This window comes from Takifugu rubripes, chromosome 13, assembly GCF_901000725.2.
Source record: "Takifugu rubripes chromosome 13, fTakRub1.2, whole genome shotgun sequence".
Lineage (NCBI taxonomy): Eukaryota > Metazoa > Chordata > Actinopteri > Tetraodontiformes > Tetraodontidae > Takifugu > Takifugu rubripes.
In genome coordinates this window covers 2,355,107-2,370,773 of record NC_042297.1, presented here as the reverse complement: position 1 = coordinate 2,370,773, position 15,667 = coordinate 2,355,107, and the positions used below count along the sequence as shown (strand labels likewise).

General features: G+C 44.4%; 1 long non-coding RNA gene across 1 annotated transcript; it reads left to right on the top strand.

The window, feature by feature from the left end:
* The first annotated feature begins 12,850 nt into the window (after window positions 1-12,850).
* Window positions 12,851-15,456, top strand: LOC115252103 (uncharacterized). The gene is made up of 3 exons (XR_003890552.1): window positions 12,851-12,995; window positions 13,076-13,331; window positions 15,364-15,456. It is a non-coding gene; the product is annotated as an uncharacterized lncRNA (long non-coding RNA).
* The last annotated feature ends 211 nt before the right edge of the window (window positions 15,457-15,667 follow it).

Below are 15,667 nucleotides of genomic sequence, written 5' to 3'. Positions count from 1 at the left end.
GGGAAGATGAATTTGCCCGTGGACCTGCTTTTCTCTCTTCCACATTTTTTTTTTCTCTCCGCCAAGGTGATAATACGCTCACCAATGATGCTTCTCTTGTGTTTTCTACTTTAATTTATTTTAGATTACAATCGTCATCTATCGCAAGTTGCTGCAAATGTGTTTGTGTAGCAAAAAAAATAAAATAAAATGGAGATCATGAGCCTGGACGCCACTGCCAGAGGGCAGGGTAATGGACAGTGACCCAGCTGGACCGAAACACACACACACACACACACACACCCATATCCGCAAGACCAAATTGCCACATATATTGTTCTATTCCCCCAATTTTGCTCTACAATTAGCAGCAACGGAACAATCTGTCTGATTGGTTCATCCTGAGACTCACCCCTACAGAGGACTTTTGATGTGAGATTTACAAATTACAAATCTGCATTCCTCTATTCAAATACACACCATTATAAAGGAGACAGAAGTATGAGGCTATGCAGGTGGGGGTTGTGCGTATGACACGAACATATAGTCTTGGAACGGCTTTATGGATACATATTCATAGAAGCAACGACACGATCTCCATTTTCAAACTGTCCTGCAACCTTGCAGAGGGGCAACAGCCATTCCCATGTCACCAGATACTGACTCTATAGCATGATTTTACCATTAAAATATAGTAAATTTATTCATATAGCTTTAATTTACTGAAAAAAAACTTAGACAGTATGGGACTGTGACCTTGACATTGTGATGTTTACCGATTAGATTCCTCCACAAACAATCGAATATCTGGAAGACAAATACAATACAAATGAAAACGGATTTTGATTCTATACAATAAGTTTGGTGGTCCTGTCAATCAGAAATGTTCACCTTGGTCGATGTTGTGTGGGCTAAACGCTCTCTCGTCTCCCGTCCATCTGTGTGGTCTTGCCTGTGCCAGATCTGTAGCCAGGTCTGTTCCCTGGTCTGCAGCTCACTTAACCCAGTGATGTTAGCATGGCCAGACATGTGTTCCTTCTTCATTCTACGGAGACCCACCCTGGCACACATTCTCACATGCGCTCAGACTGCAGAACCAGCCCTCATGCGTTCACATTATAATTGCTGTATCAATGATGGCCGCTAATCACTGACCAAGGGTATAAATCAGTAAGTTCTCACGCTGAGGCCAAAATAAAATGGAAAAGATGGAGGAAACCAAGGACTGATGCCCAATCTAACTATCCCGCTACCCCCCCATCCCCAATACACACAGACGGAGGGTGTGCAAGTTCTCGCTGGCCATGGCGTCCCAGACTCGTGACAGCAGATCATGTTCCATTGATTCAGAAGGCCTTTCGGCCTTGCTGTCCACTTTTGTAGAAGCATTTTCACGTGCACCCGATAGACTGAGGGAAGAGTGCAGTCGTGGTCGGCCACCTACCGTCCATGTAGGCTCCAATAAACACAAACAGACATTTGTGAGCAACCTGCTGCCCCGAAACACGGCAAAGTGTTCCAATTATTTCAGTCTGCACTATTCCGGCAGCTTGAGGCGTGGCAGACGACTAGCCTAACAACAGACACATGACAGGAAGGGGAAACGGAACTGCAACTATGCAAATAAATACTAGATAAATACTGGTGATCAACGTTGGACTGACCCTTGCTGTTTAAACTTGAAAAGTATTTGATTGTTAAACCAAACTACTTTGCATTAGACCAACATTTTGTGTTACATTCACCTCAGACATTAATGCACGGCCACCGTTGTGGACAACAAAAATGGCGTCACTTCTCTGATACAGCCTTTAAATACACTTTGATGCTTCAATAAATTCAACTTTAAAAGTCACAGCTGCAGGAGAGAAGCGCACACTTTCAGAGTACTTGTACTTTTCCTGTCCTGACATTGTCGTGCATGTGCATGTGCATGTGCATGGCAGAAGAAGATAGAGAGTGTGTGATTGCGAGTGTGTTTGTGTGTGTTTGTGCGTGTGGGAGAGAGAGAGGAGTTGACCTTTCTGCAACAATGCCCCGTATTCACTGGTTGTCAGCACTGTCTCTGTCTCAGGCCATCCGTCTCTGCCACCAGTCACTCCTCACACACACACACACACACACACACACACACGCACACACACACACACACACACACACACACAGAGGATATGCAGGTTTACATTCATGAACACGCACACAAAGAAATTCTCCATTGTCCCATTAGCCTCAGGATGAGGTGTTCTGCTTTGAGCCATGGTTCAGCATTGCTAGCCTGGGGGATCATTAAGGCCCCGCACACACACACTCACACACAGGCAAACACACACGCATGCATGCGCTGAATCTATAGTACCGGGCTGGAGGACTCCAGGTGGCCTGTTGTATTTTTTTTTTTTTTTTTTTTTTTTTACAAAAGGAAACAGTACAGCAAAGCTTTACAACCCAGGGAAAAGTGTATCTGTGTGTTTGTTCAAGAGAGAGAGAGAGAGACATGGGGAGATCATGGTTAAAGTGTGTTTGCCCGTGCCAAATCCCCACACCCCTACACACTGGCCTAGTAGGACAGCTGGACCAGTCCGTTGGCGTTAGTGCAAGATCGGGATTGATGGGTTTAATTGCCAGCATTTTGCTCTCTGGTGTCTGAATAAGTAATGTCAACATTAAAAGAATGTTTGCTCTCACTGTGTCTCTTTCAGCCTCATTTTTTCCTCTTTTGCTGTGGCAGAAAAATGTGTCCTAATTTCTGATCTGTGGGCCGCGTACTCTCCGCGTGTGTACAGTTTACTGTAACATCTGTTTTACATCATCCTATGAAAATGGGACTCCAATTCAACGCCGCGATAGCTAGCAGTTCATCTTTTGTCTTGTAAGTGCGTTACTAATTCTCTGTCAAATGCACACTTCTCTCCCCACCATTCTGCCCACATACACTATCTTTTACTCTGTCAAGCTACTTGATATAAAACATCATCACACCCGACAGAGGTATGTAAAGTGTTCAGGGCTGACAGATGAGCTCCACACCCTCAGCGGGGTCCTGTGGGGAGCTTGGACGTTCACTCAACCAGTCTACATGTGGTTTGTAGACTTGGAGGAGGTGTCCACCATCCCCCTCTCCCCTTAAAAAGAAATATAAATATTTGGAGATATCTAAATGCACAACGATTCCTGTTATACCTTTTAAATGTGCAGTATCTCCTCTTTAATACAAACGACCCAGAGCTGATTCACATTCCGCCACCAGCAACCGGGCCCTCCTGCCGCCGGGATGACATCATGGCCGTCCGTCGTAAAGTGACAGCTGGAGTTTGAGCAGAGGTTGGAGACTTACCAAGTGGAATGGATAGATTATATAATTCGGTGAAGTCACGACGCCATTTGAAGAAAAATCTGATCCGCCGGACATCACAATCAATCAGCATTCCAAAGACAGAGGGAGATTTTGGAGTTTTGTATGCCCCTCCCGGGAGAAAACTGCACCAGCCGCCCATGTCAACCATGGTTCTCCAGGATTCCTGCAGGGGGTTCTACATGTCGTTATTGTAAATAATATGTTCTTAAGTGGCTCACCTGTATAAAAACAGGTTTGTTACAATCACTGTCAGAACTGGCTTCATCTAGCAGGGAGAAAGCCAGAATAGTCCTCAGTGACGGCTGGACTCTGCCAGGCTCGACCGGTTTCTCCAATTGTGTCTAGTACATTTGCGGGATTAATTTCCATGTGCAGCTTGTGTGTTGAAAGGGTTCTGTTTGGTGGCCCCAGGATAGGTCTGTCTAGCAGATGATGTGGTTCTGCCACGATCTTTAACAATGGATGGAGTGGTTCTTGTTCTTGATGTGACGCTGCACCAAAAAGAGGAGTTCAAGTATCTCAGAATGTAGTTTACAAAGGAGAAAAATGGATTGGGAGATTGTCAGGTTGATCGGTGATGGGACGTAGACTTTGCATCAGCCTGTCATGGCGCAAAAGGGCTGAGCTGTAAGGTAAAGTTTGGGATTTAGCAGTCAAGCTACGTTCCTGCCCTCACCGACAGTTAGGTCAACATGAGTTTCTTCCTGTTAGAGATAGGGTAAGAAGTTTGGTCCACCATGAAGGGAGGGGCTCAGTAGAGTTGCTGCTCCTCCACATCCAGAAGAGCCAGATGAGTTGGCTTGGGAATCTGGACAAGACGCCTCCTGGATGCCACCCTGGTGAGGTTTTTCAGGCATATCCCTCTGTCAAGAGTTTCCGGGTAAGAGCCAGGACAACCTGGGGAGCCAATCCCAAATCTACCCCGTCTTACCCCGTAGCTCTTGCTTTTGTGCCTTCATAAAAAGCACAGGGTGCTTCCCAATTCTCTGTTAGCTTAAAGGGGAGGGCAAAGGTGAACTCCTACACAGGCCTTGAAACAAAGACAGACCAAAACCTTGCTTAAAACGAAGAGGTAGAGACATTTTACAAGATATAAAGTGATGTTATTGGAGTGTCGACAAAGAGGGAGTATGGAAAAGTAACCAAACATAATTATTTCCACAGTAATAACACTCATATTTCTTTTTTATTAGAAATTAAATCATGAGCTACTAAAATAAATATTTTGCCATGTTTAGAATAGTCCATTGTATTTTAAAACTATTATAAGAATGTAATGAATATATTGATAATGATAGCTACACGGCATTTCATGAATGCTTTGTCGTGCAGCCACAGAAATAACAGCAGCACCATGGCAACCACCACCTTTGACAACAGCTTGTTGACTTTTTTTTCCTAACGTATGAACCAGGTAGAGTTTGGTAGTGCTTGGTGATGTATTCAAGGGGTGGAAAAATGAAACCGCTGCGACCTTTGGAATGGTCAAGCTGGATTTTACCCATAGCATCAATAATCAATGGTAATCAATTGACCAATTGCCATCTTGTTATTACTACTTAACAATACTGGAGTCAAGTGTTTGGTATATGTATTCAAACTTTTAATCAATCTTGTCCCTGTGTGCAAGTATACAGAAAATTGTGAATTTTCTGTGCTGTGTGCAGTAAAAAATGATGAAGGATTTCATTCCTAATAATTTACACTGTAAACTTTCCTTTGCTAAACCAAGGGGAAGATTTTCTCTGCTGAACTCAGAGTGACTGTACGAAGCAGTGTTTTCTTTGGCAGCGCAAAGAGGTGACAGGAAATGAAACTAAAGACACTTGATCCTCTCATAAGTCTCTCCCTCTCTTTTTCTCATATGCACACACACACAAATATGAACACACACACACACACAAAGTAGACAAAAGGATGAAAGATTTCACATTCAGGTCACCGTTTGCTCAGCTATAAAATCAGCTGTTCTGCATGTGTGCATTGTATTTTGTACGTGTGTTGGGGCGGCTTTGAGCACGGGGGTGGGGTGGGGGGGGGGGGGGGGGGGGGGGGCTATTGTGGCTATGCCTGTTTGTGGTTTTGTATGTAAGCATGGTCAATTTATTTCACCCACTGATCAATAGTATTCAAACCCTTTAACTACCTCCCACACTATTTGTTAGAACAGAGAGCATACAGGTGTGGGTGTGTTCCCATGTATTTATTTCAGGGTATCTTGCCATCATTGCTGGGATATAAATGTATAATTAAGCAGATGCACAGAGGTGGGGGGTAGGTGAAAGAGAAATCGAACATGGCGCAAGATTCGCAAACAGATGATAAGGCTACATCTATTTAATGATCCTGGGACATGCCCGCCGGGCCAAAGATATCCTCGACATTGAAGGAACAGCTTCATATGTGTCTTCAGGTAGCTGGAAAGCCAATTAGCAATGTGAGGTACTATTTACATTTTTCGGGCTATCCATCATGTTAATCAGAGGGTCAATTTATCAACTGGGTTGTGATTAATGCAAGGTTAGGGCAGCAATGTCCCGTGGCTTAAGGTAGATGGAAAAACAACAATAACAAGACGAGCAGAGTGATTCTTTTCCCTTTGCTCAGTAGGAGAGGACACAAGTAAGAGGAAGGTTAAATCTATCTGTTTAATACTTAACCCCCACTTTCTTTTAGATCAATTCAAATTTGCATTCCGACTCGTAGGAGGCGCAGCGAGCAGGCAGAAAGTTGCAAAGAGGGAGTTGCTTGTTGTCTTAGAGTTTTGGGAAGTTTCACGTCAGGCTTCTCCTTTTTTTTTTTGGATATGTGTATGGTGGGGAAGCAATATCCTCTAGGCCTTTTAATCATCTGATGACGGGCTTAGGACGTGTCGTAGTATGTGTGTGTGTGTGTGTGTGAACTATGGCCTCATTGATCAAAGCCAGCGCCGAGGTGATGGGATAGAGGGACAAGGCTGGCCGTGGTCACAGCAGCTCCGCTGCTCCCTGCCGTCCATCCCAACACCGCTCGGGCTGGCCCAGGGCCATTTATCAAAGTTTTATCTGATTCCAGAGGTATTGGATCTATCAGTCATCGTGTATGAAAGGGGAGATTGACCTCCTCTATGGGCATTTTTCTAAATTAGACCCAGCTGATATTGGACCGACATTGCCTTCTATTATGGACGACAAAAGCTTTGTAAAAGCAGCCTCATTAACAGCGAGCGTACAACTGTAATTTGATAGTAATTGGGGGTGAGGGTTTGAGGAAAAGTGGGGGCAGGTGGGATTTTGAGTTGTGCGGGACACGGGGGACGAGGTGTCCCTGCAGTCTAAGTGGTTTCTCCCCTCTGCCTGGCTCTTAGATTGCCTTCCAGACTGACAAAGCACCTGCCAGGCATTCATCAACAAAGCCATCCATCTGTCCATCAGGTCAGCGGTCCACTCGCTCATCAACAGGTAAGGCCTGACAGCCAGGCCGGCTGGCTGATAATGAAAGATAGGAAAACATCACACACTCTGTCACCCACTGTTAAGGATCAAATGTATCCCACTTATGACAAAACATGCAGCTCATACATTGTTTCCTCTGAATCCATTTTCTTTGCTTCTTACTTCACAATATTTCATACGGCCTTTTAAACATTAGTTTTAATCATTCAACATGCTACGGAATAAACTGAACCTAAAACTCTTATTTAAGACAGGAAAAAACAATCCATAGTGTTTTTTACGGCAATACAGTGGCAATAGAATGAATGTTCAATCAATTGGATTAAACTAAATTTTCTTTGTTCACTTTCCTGGCAGGTCGAACTCGTTATTTCCTCTTAATTTGCTTTTTTCTCCCCACACACTATGACTCCTTTCCAGGACAGGTCATTAGTGGCACAGCATCCGAGCTCATCTTGATTTCTTCAAACACACTAAACACAGTTATTTGCATGTAGACTTGTGTGTGTCACAAAAGCTATGGTTAAGCCTTTTGTTAATAATTGCACTTTAATTTATTTTCTTGTTCAACAAGTTTGCCGCAAGTAGCAAACCTGAGAATTTAATCCAAGAAAGAAAAGAACACATGAACCCTGCTGAGTTTCATACCTTTATGTCTGAGGATCTTGATGTATGCACTAAACTCACAAAAAAATGCCACTTGTGCAAACTGTAAGACTATTATTGACTGCACGGTGGTTTTATTACTAGTTACGCCCCACTAACCCACTCAAGTCAACACTTCTGGTAAACAACCCTCGAGTGAGGAGCCCTTCCTAGCTTAGCAATCTATCCCTAAGATTCAACTACAATCAGAACTGCAAAGGCATTCTATTACACTCCAATAAGACTATATCCAATTTCATTAAAATCTGAGCTTTGTGGGTTGGAAGACAAGCTGTTTCTTCTGTAAACATTTCCCCTACGCTATCAGTCACATTTCACACTGGCAAGTCAGACATCCCGGGTCTGAGGACTTCCAGTGAAAGCTTTTAATTCTGTTCGGTTCGATGCCCATCTCCCCTCCTCTCTGTCTGACTGTGAGTCTGTGTCCACTGACTAAGAGTAAAAAGGCTGAGATGTGAGATCTCTGCCATACAGATATTGGCAGAGTGTCATCGGAATGAATGAACCGCTCTTGCATTGCAACTGCCAACTTGTCAGCCGTGAGCTGGGATGCATGACTGACACCCCCTGATTGGTCGATTTAATATAGAGATGGAGGCAAGTCGACTGGCGTCTGCCTTCCCTGGGCTCCGCTCAAGGAGGAGGTGTAAGTCCATTTGTCGAAGACATGAAGCGCTAACTCTCTAGGTGTGGGTCTCTACGCCTTGTTAGAGAAGATTTTTCTTTCACATCGTGCCAAAGCATCGGAGTTAGCATGCCGTTTGTTATCGCTTCAATCCGGATGTTTCTGACATATCAGGCCAGACAGTCATCAGATACTCTCTGACGGAACAAGACGTTTCAAAAGCCGGTGTCAGAACACAACGAGCAGTTCTGAACAAAGCCTGAGGAGCAGGAGAGCTCAACCTGTTACCAATGCAATCTGAAAGCTGGGCTTTCTGATTCCTTCATTAAATGATTGCTGGAAACCATCATGGCTCCCATATTGTTTTACATTCTTGTGTCACAGAGACGTTTTTAATGACACAGATTAATCGTTGTGAACTTTCGGTTTCCAATCTTCAACCATGAGAGTGGCTTCTAAACAAACACAGAAATAGCAATGTCACCTAAAGGGACAGAGATTTGGGATCTTGATCAAGGACACCATCGTTAGAACCCCCAACCTTAATGACAACCACACCATCATAAGACCAAATGTTCCATTTTTGATTGTTCTGGTCGATTTAACATGCTGTAAGAGTTTATTTCTATCACCTAAAATCACCTGTGCTGCAGGAAGTGTCTGTGTTAAAGTCCTGGCTTCCTCTCGGATGTGTGAGGCTGCTTTACTCTGTGTGAAAAACCGCTGTGTCGCCACTTGGTGACAAGCCAAAAAGCAGAGCGCACTCCTCTTCTTCCTGTAATTTCATGTTACTGGGAATCTAACGTTATTGTTTGCCCCGTGCTCCGATTTAGAGACAAATCAATATTCAGCTTTGTTAATCAATGTGACGGCTCCTGGATATTGCATTTTTCATTTTTATCTTTTCCTCTGTAAGCAGGTATGAAAATATAACTTATCCAGGGTCGAAGGCGGGGGGGGGGGGGGGCACTCTTAATGATGTTGTTGAACAGCTGAGAAACAACAACTTCTCACTTTCAAAGAGTAACAAATATCATCCTTTTAAAAAATCCTTCTGATTATCTTTCTCATGGTTACTAACCAACCAACCAACCAACCAACCAACCAACCAACCAACCAACTAACTAACTAACTAACTAACTAACTAACTAACTAACTAACTAACTAACTAACTAACTAACTAACTGAATACATATGGGTGGGTTTATATGTAGCCCATGTTTAGAAAAATACAAGCGTATATGTTGAGCATGTGCTATAAGCAATCTTTGTGTGTGTGTGTGTGTGTGTGTGCGTGCGTGCGCATGTGTGTGTGTGTGCTCATGCTCACAGCTACTTATACACAACAGCAAAGTCTTCTATTGACACTCCAGTCCCAAATCATGCATTATTAGCTAAACAACCATAAAGAAATGACAGAGCAGCATACAAATCAGGGCCATTATCCAGCTCATTCTGTCAGTTAGCATTTCATATGTGAGGGTAGACTTGGCCGAGGGGAGTCGTACCCGAGGTCTTGATAAATGCTTTGGCTGATTCCCCCTGTGAATGATGGAGAACTAACCCTGTTTAGTTTCTTTAATATACTTGCATTAGCATGAATAAATAACGACTGTGTCCGGATGCTACAAATATTTGATTGCGCTTCTATAATAGGGCAGTGTCTACCATCACATGATGTCACAGCGACTCTCTTGGTGTCGCAGATGAGACGGAGCCACATCGATCTTTATCGGCTGCCCACTAAATCAATTATAAATCCTGGGAGAGAGTCCCAGAGAGGCGTGCGCATGTGATGATGGCTGCGAGGAGGTTTATGCCATCCCAGCTGTGCCAAGTTTTTCATTTCTTTGCTTTTGCAAGCAGGCTTTTTGAGTTAAACGCACAATTAACTGGCTTCAAAAAGGGAATGAATCTGGCCTGGACAAAAATGAAATGAAATAAATGAAAATAGTTTGACCATCGGGACACATTAAATGAAGATGTGTCCTGTCCGTAGCATCACAGGTGTCTTCAAACTCCTCGTGGCAGAACCTCTTCAACAAGCCACCTTCACCAGTGGAGAATTATGGCCTCGGACTTGGAGGCCCTGCTTCTCGTCCTTCTCATCCTCCCCTTTTCATCATGCTTAAAGGTCCTGGCTAACAGGACAACATCATGTGCAACAAGCAGAGATGAACTCTTCTGATTGCCAACCTGGACTCCTGCTGGCTCCTGCCTGAACCTAAAAATTCTCTCCACAGATATAATGAACAGAACCAGCAACAGAGGGCAGCACTGCCCACCAAGCTGCCCCACACACCAAGGGCCTCGGACCCCATTCTTGTGGAGCACCAACGGGATACCACGAGGGACATGGTCAAATGCCACCTTTTCACTGATTGGGTCAACTCCCATGAACCCTCAAGCACCCTGTGGAAGTTGTAGAGCTGTTCCAGCATTTCCATGACTGGGAGGCCGCCCTTCTCCATGGCCTAACTGACACGGGATGGTGTTCCCGGGGCCCCATCCTGGAGCCGGGGTTTTGGCTCGCAGGTGAGCACCTGGTGGTCAGGTTTCACCCCGGCTCAGCCCCAAATGGCGACCTGGGTCCACCTCCCAGTAGGGTCATTCCCCACAGTCAGGTCCATCAGTGGCAGTCATCTCGGCTCATCGTGATCTTTTGATTGTGTTCAGTCATTGTGTGTACTTATCTTATTTACAGTTCTGGAGTATTGACAATTTAATATTTACAATTTAATGGAAATTAGGTCATGGGGCCTCCTTTTGCTGTTGGAAGATATTAAAATCTTCATTTTTTTCAAGCTCAAAAGAAAAAAAAGGAGAAGAGAAGCGGCTGTGCAAGCAAGTGAAGTGTTAAGAATCCTTCTTTCTTCAAAGTGCAGAATTGAGACTGACATTTTATATTTTCCATTGAATTACACCTCATCTAAAATTCACTTTGAAACGGTTTGAAATCTTTACTTCCTCTCTGGCATCACATCACAGAAAAAAAGATAAATGAGAGAATGACGGTGATTTGAGCCCGACAGCCCCGACAGATCAGAGGCCACTCAGCCGAGCTGAGCGAACGCATCTAAAAGGAGTAAACAGGTTAAAATGTACAGATATATTCCTTCACACTCGTTAAACCAAAGTCATGTTTCTGCCCTTTTCTCCCCTGCAGTGAAGTGCAAATACTGACACATGTAGTTCAAGGTTCCCAGTTGTATTTTCAAAGAGGGGTTCGAGCTTAATTAAAAATTCATAAGGTCATATTAATTAGAGACAAAATATTTCATTGCAGAGGAGAGATGAAGAAATAAAGAAAGGAAGGGAGGAAAAAAAGAGGCCCTGAGGATCATTTTCATTCGTCTGGCCTCAAAATGAAGCAAGAAGGTGAAGGCACAAGGCTAAAACACGTGCTTTGTTCTGAGGCCACTCTTTGTTCATCAAGACCACGACTAATTTGTTCATGCACCCCCATCTCTCTCTCTCTCTCTCTCTCTCTCACACACACACAAATGGTCATATTTCTCCTTTATTTTATATTCTTTTTTAGTTGAGTGCCACTGATTTGAAATGCTAATTAAACATATTTTTAATATATTCACCAGGCTCATCAAGGCAGGCTCATGAATCAAAGTGTCCAAACTTGTATTGATGTGGGATATCAAAGGGGTGATTACTTTGTTACGTCCAGATTATTTTTTCTCCCCGTTAATTGTCCTCATCCTGGTCCTGAAGCGTTTCCATCTTGCAACGCAGCCGCTCAGCTTCTGATATGAGATTGATATGATGTTTTGCCTTCTGCCCCCGGATTATTGTCTTGCTTTTAAATCCAAAATTAAAAGGAAACCTTATTGTTTTTCAAGGATCTTAAATCAGCAAACTAGAATTGTATCGCTTGGATGTTCAGGCTGTGTACAAACAGCCTGTTTACAGCCTGTCAGCAGGTGAAGCGGGTGCGTGTGCGCGTGCACCTTTGTACAAATCGACAAACAATTCAACGTGCCCTCAAAACTACATGAAAATAAATCATTCATTAAAAGCCCGCTTTACATTTCCCTCATTTCCAAACTAATTAATGCCAAAACAATAATAGAAAAAATGTTTTTCTTCAAAAGCAGCGATGATGGTAAAATCCTCATAGCTGTGAATCAGAAGACAGGAATCAAAAACCATCAGAGGAGCTTCCCTTTTATCGCTCCTTCTTCCTGTCCGTCCATTAGCAATGCTGCAATGATTCTCTTCCTTCCTCCCTCTCTCTCTTTTGTGTGTGTGTGTGTGTGTGTGTTTGTGTGTGTCAGCCCCTTTCTCCCGAATGTGTGATAGAGATAATGGCATTAACTCTCCTGCCACTTTCCAGGTCACTACTTCTTCAGCTCGGAGTTCATTGTGCCCGGACCGCATTGCTGTCTCCATAACGAGGTTATTTCTGGGTTATTATCTTACGCTATGATGTGGCACCTGATGGGCGGCGTGAAATTGATATAAATCAGAAAAAGGTGCGCACTGAGCAGATTGAAATATTGGCTCTGTCGATTTCCTGAAACCTGAATTTAAAAAAAAAGAAATGCACAGAGCTTTAATCTATCAATAAAAATGATAGATTAAAGCTTCATGCCCTTTTTTTTTTTACATAAAATGAGAAGGAATTTTGTTTAGATTTTGTTACCTTGGCAACAACGAGACAGAAGATCAATGAAACTGTCTTGGTTGAAATCCACAATTAGCTGTTATGCTCAGGATTGACCGGTGTGCTTTTATGTGTAAATGCTGCTAAAGTATCACAGATGTGAAGGGGGGGGATCAGGTGGACTGGATCAAAGACAAACAGACACCAGAGAAGCAGGAGTGTGCTGTCTTCAAACGTGCGACTCAAGCCTGCACCGTGTCCACGTGGGACAGGAGTCAAAGCATCGCTTAGTTGGAATGCACCCAAATCTAAAGCTCGGTTAGCAAGCAAAAACGTCCATTTGTTCAGGAAATGTAGCTGATAATGTAAAAATAACTTTTGCTTGGTCTCGTTTACAGATATCCAGAGCTGGGATGTGTAGGGGGGGGGGTTACACGGTGGCATTTTCCTGCTTTTTTCTTAAAATCTGCCCTTGTAGTCCCATTTTCAATTACCCCACTGGGGAAAGGGAGACTGGAAATCCCCCACAATCTCATTTCTGGGAAGCAGGCGAGCTGTGAATGTGAGCGCAAGGGAGCAGAAGAGTGGCTGCTGAAGAGGAAAGAGGCTGGCATTTGACTCTGCTGAATAAGCCCAAGGTGTGCAGTCTGCCAGGTGAGAGAGGTCACGCATGGTGGGGGCTGGGTATGGTGCAGGGGTAGTAATGAGGGCAGTGAGACTGTGTCCCTGTGTCTGCCTCTGTGTGTGTGTGTGTGTGTGTGTGTGTGGACTCTTTGCGTAGCCATTACTGTTTGTCTAATTGCGATGCTCGGGGCTGCTGGCGTATCGTCCTCAGGAGGGAAAACGTTCATCGAGTCTTGATGGTCAGACGCTCTTCGTTGTTCCTCTTCGTGTTCCACATGAAAATCAGCCAAATATAAGAGACACAATTCATTATTGAGTTTAAACCAGTGTAAATGAATGTTTTGGGTGGGTTTTTTTTGCTGTCGTTGAGGTCAAAAGGCTCAGTATCCTGGAAGAAATGACTCAAAAACAGCCAAGAAGCTGTAATTTGATGGTTATATGAAATAACTGAAGTCCATCAGATATTTCAGAGGGAAACTGAAGAAACAATGATTCATTCATTCATTCGTGAGACGTAAGAAATAACATGACTATTCTATACGACGGGCTCAGTCACCCCGTGCGTCCACGCAAGGCTTCGGTTTCACAACAGAACTTTTCTTCGACTCTTTAAAATGGCTAATTTTAGAAGCGATGGGGGCCACAGGCCTAAACGGAAACAGAGGAGACGCCGACAGGTAATTCCTGACGAGGTTAATTAGGAGATCAATCAGATCGACCCCCGCCCAGATTTTAGGATAGCGTCCGATAATCTATCACAGGAAAGACGCTCGCCGTGACCGTGATGGGACTAATACGAAGACGTCCTTGTCTTTCTCTTTATGGTCACACACCAGACTTTTAAACGGGCCCAGCCAGGGTCATGTGACGTTTGGGTCATGTGATCTGTGTGGAAGGAGATCTTATGGTGTTGCTCATGTGGATGAGGATGCTGTGCAGCCTCACGTGCTGCACGTGCTACCTGTTACAGTCACAAACCAAGTGATGCTCAAGCCCTCTGCAAACTGATGAGAGCAACTTTTACCTGTGGGTGTGTTTCCACACAGCAGAGCAGCACGCTGCGCACGCCCGGCGTGTCGGCGCGGGGGAGCGTGCGTTCGCCACTTAGTGTGATTGAGAGCAGAGTGGCACTGAGATGGCAGCTGGCGGGGCTAATCCTCACACATGAGGGACGCAGCCCAGCCCCCGGTGTCACCCAGACCTGCCAGGCCTGAAGGAGGTGCATTCAGCCCGGCCGCTTAGTGTCACTCGTCCCCTGTCACTCAGCCCCATAATCGCCCCCATGAGTGACGGACAGGCCTTTCCCTTTGATGGTGCAGGGGATTTTAGCAGAGCTGCGGTGATGATCCGCCACCATGCATGTGTCAGCAATGATGGTGCCGTGCGGGGGCCTCCAGGAGGGCTGCGATCTCAGAAAGGTGCCGCATGATGGTTGTGATCCAGCTTAATAGCGATGTTAGCGAAGATGGCGATCGTGGCGGTGATGAATACGATGGCGACGGCGATTATGCCGCTGGCGAATGTGTGTGAGATGAGAGATGAGCGGAGCGGCACTGTGGCAACGCCAGAGGGACCAAAGAAGACAGTGACACAAAGCCATGGATTTACAGTGTTTGCGTGTGTACTTGTGTGTGAGGAGAAAGAAAGAGATTGTGTGAGAGCGTCGCGCGGGCTTCACATTCGAAGCAGGAAAATCTGAAATACACATGTAATCGCACGATTATGATAATACGCATCAAGTGTCATCTTAGTTGATGCTGTGTGTGTGACAGTGAGTCGCGCCTGAGCGTGCTGTGCTGACAGTTCGGATTCTTATTGACTCCCCGAGCACGGGAACGTTTGCTCTCCATGCATGCCCGCGAGGGAGACATGCACGGTTTTTACTGGGGACGCTCGCTTTCTTTGTTGTGACCTCACAGAGGTAGTAAGAGTAGTAGAGGTGTGAAGAGGGAGGAGATGTTAGCAGATAATATTGAAGTCAATGGTCCAGGTAAACATTCTGATGAATACATCTTCACTTAGCAACTAAATAGTAATTTTTAATTTTGTTTTTCTTATTAAGGGTGTCATAACCATCTCAAACAGGGTGTCATCATTCATCCCAGCGATGACCCGATTGCCTACGACACCATAACACAGCGACTGAATCTAAAACACCGACAACCTCCTTTTGTTGTTGGTCTTTGTTCAGTTAAAGGAAAAAAAATCAACTTACAGATGCAACACAACAGGTTCATATTCGGTCCCGTTGCTCCATTATTCATTTGTAGCCCAATTATTAAATGTCTTCCTTTCATAAAATGTTAGCGAAATGTTTGAAGTGGTTATTTTAAAAGGGAAAACAAACCATATCTACAATGAAAAGT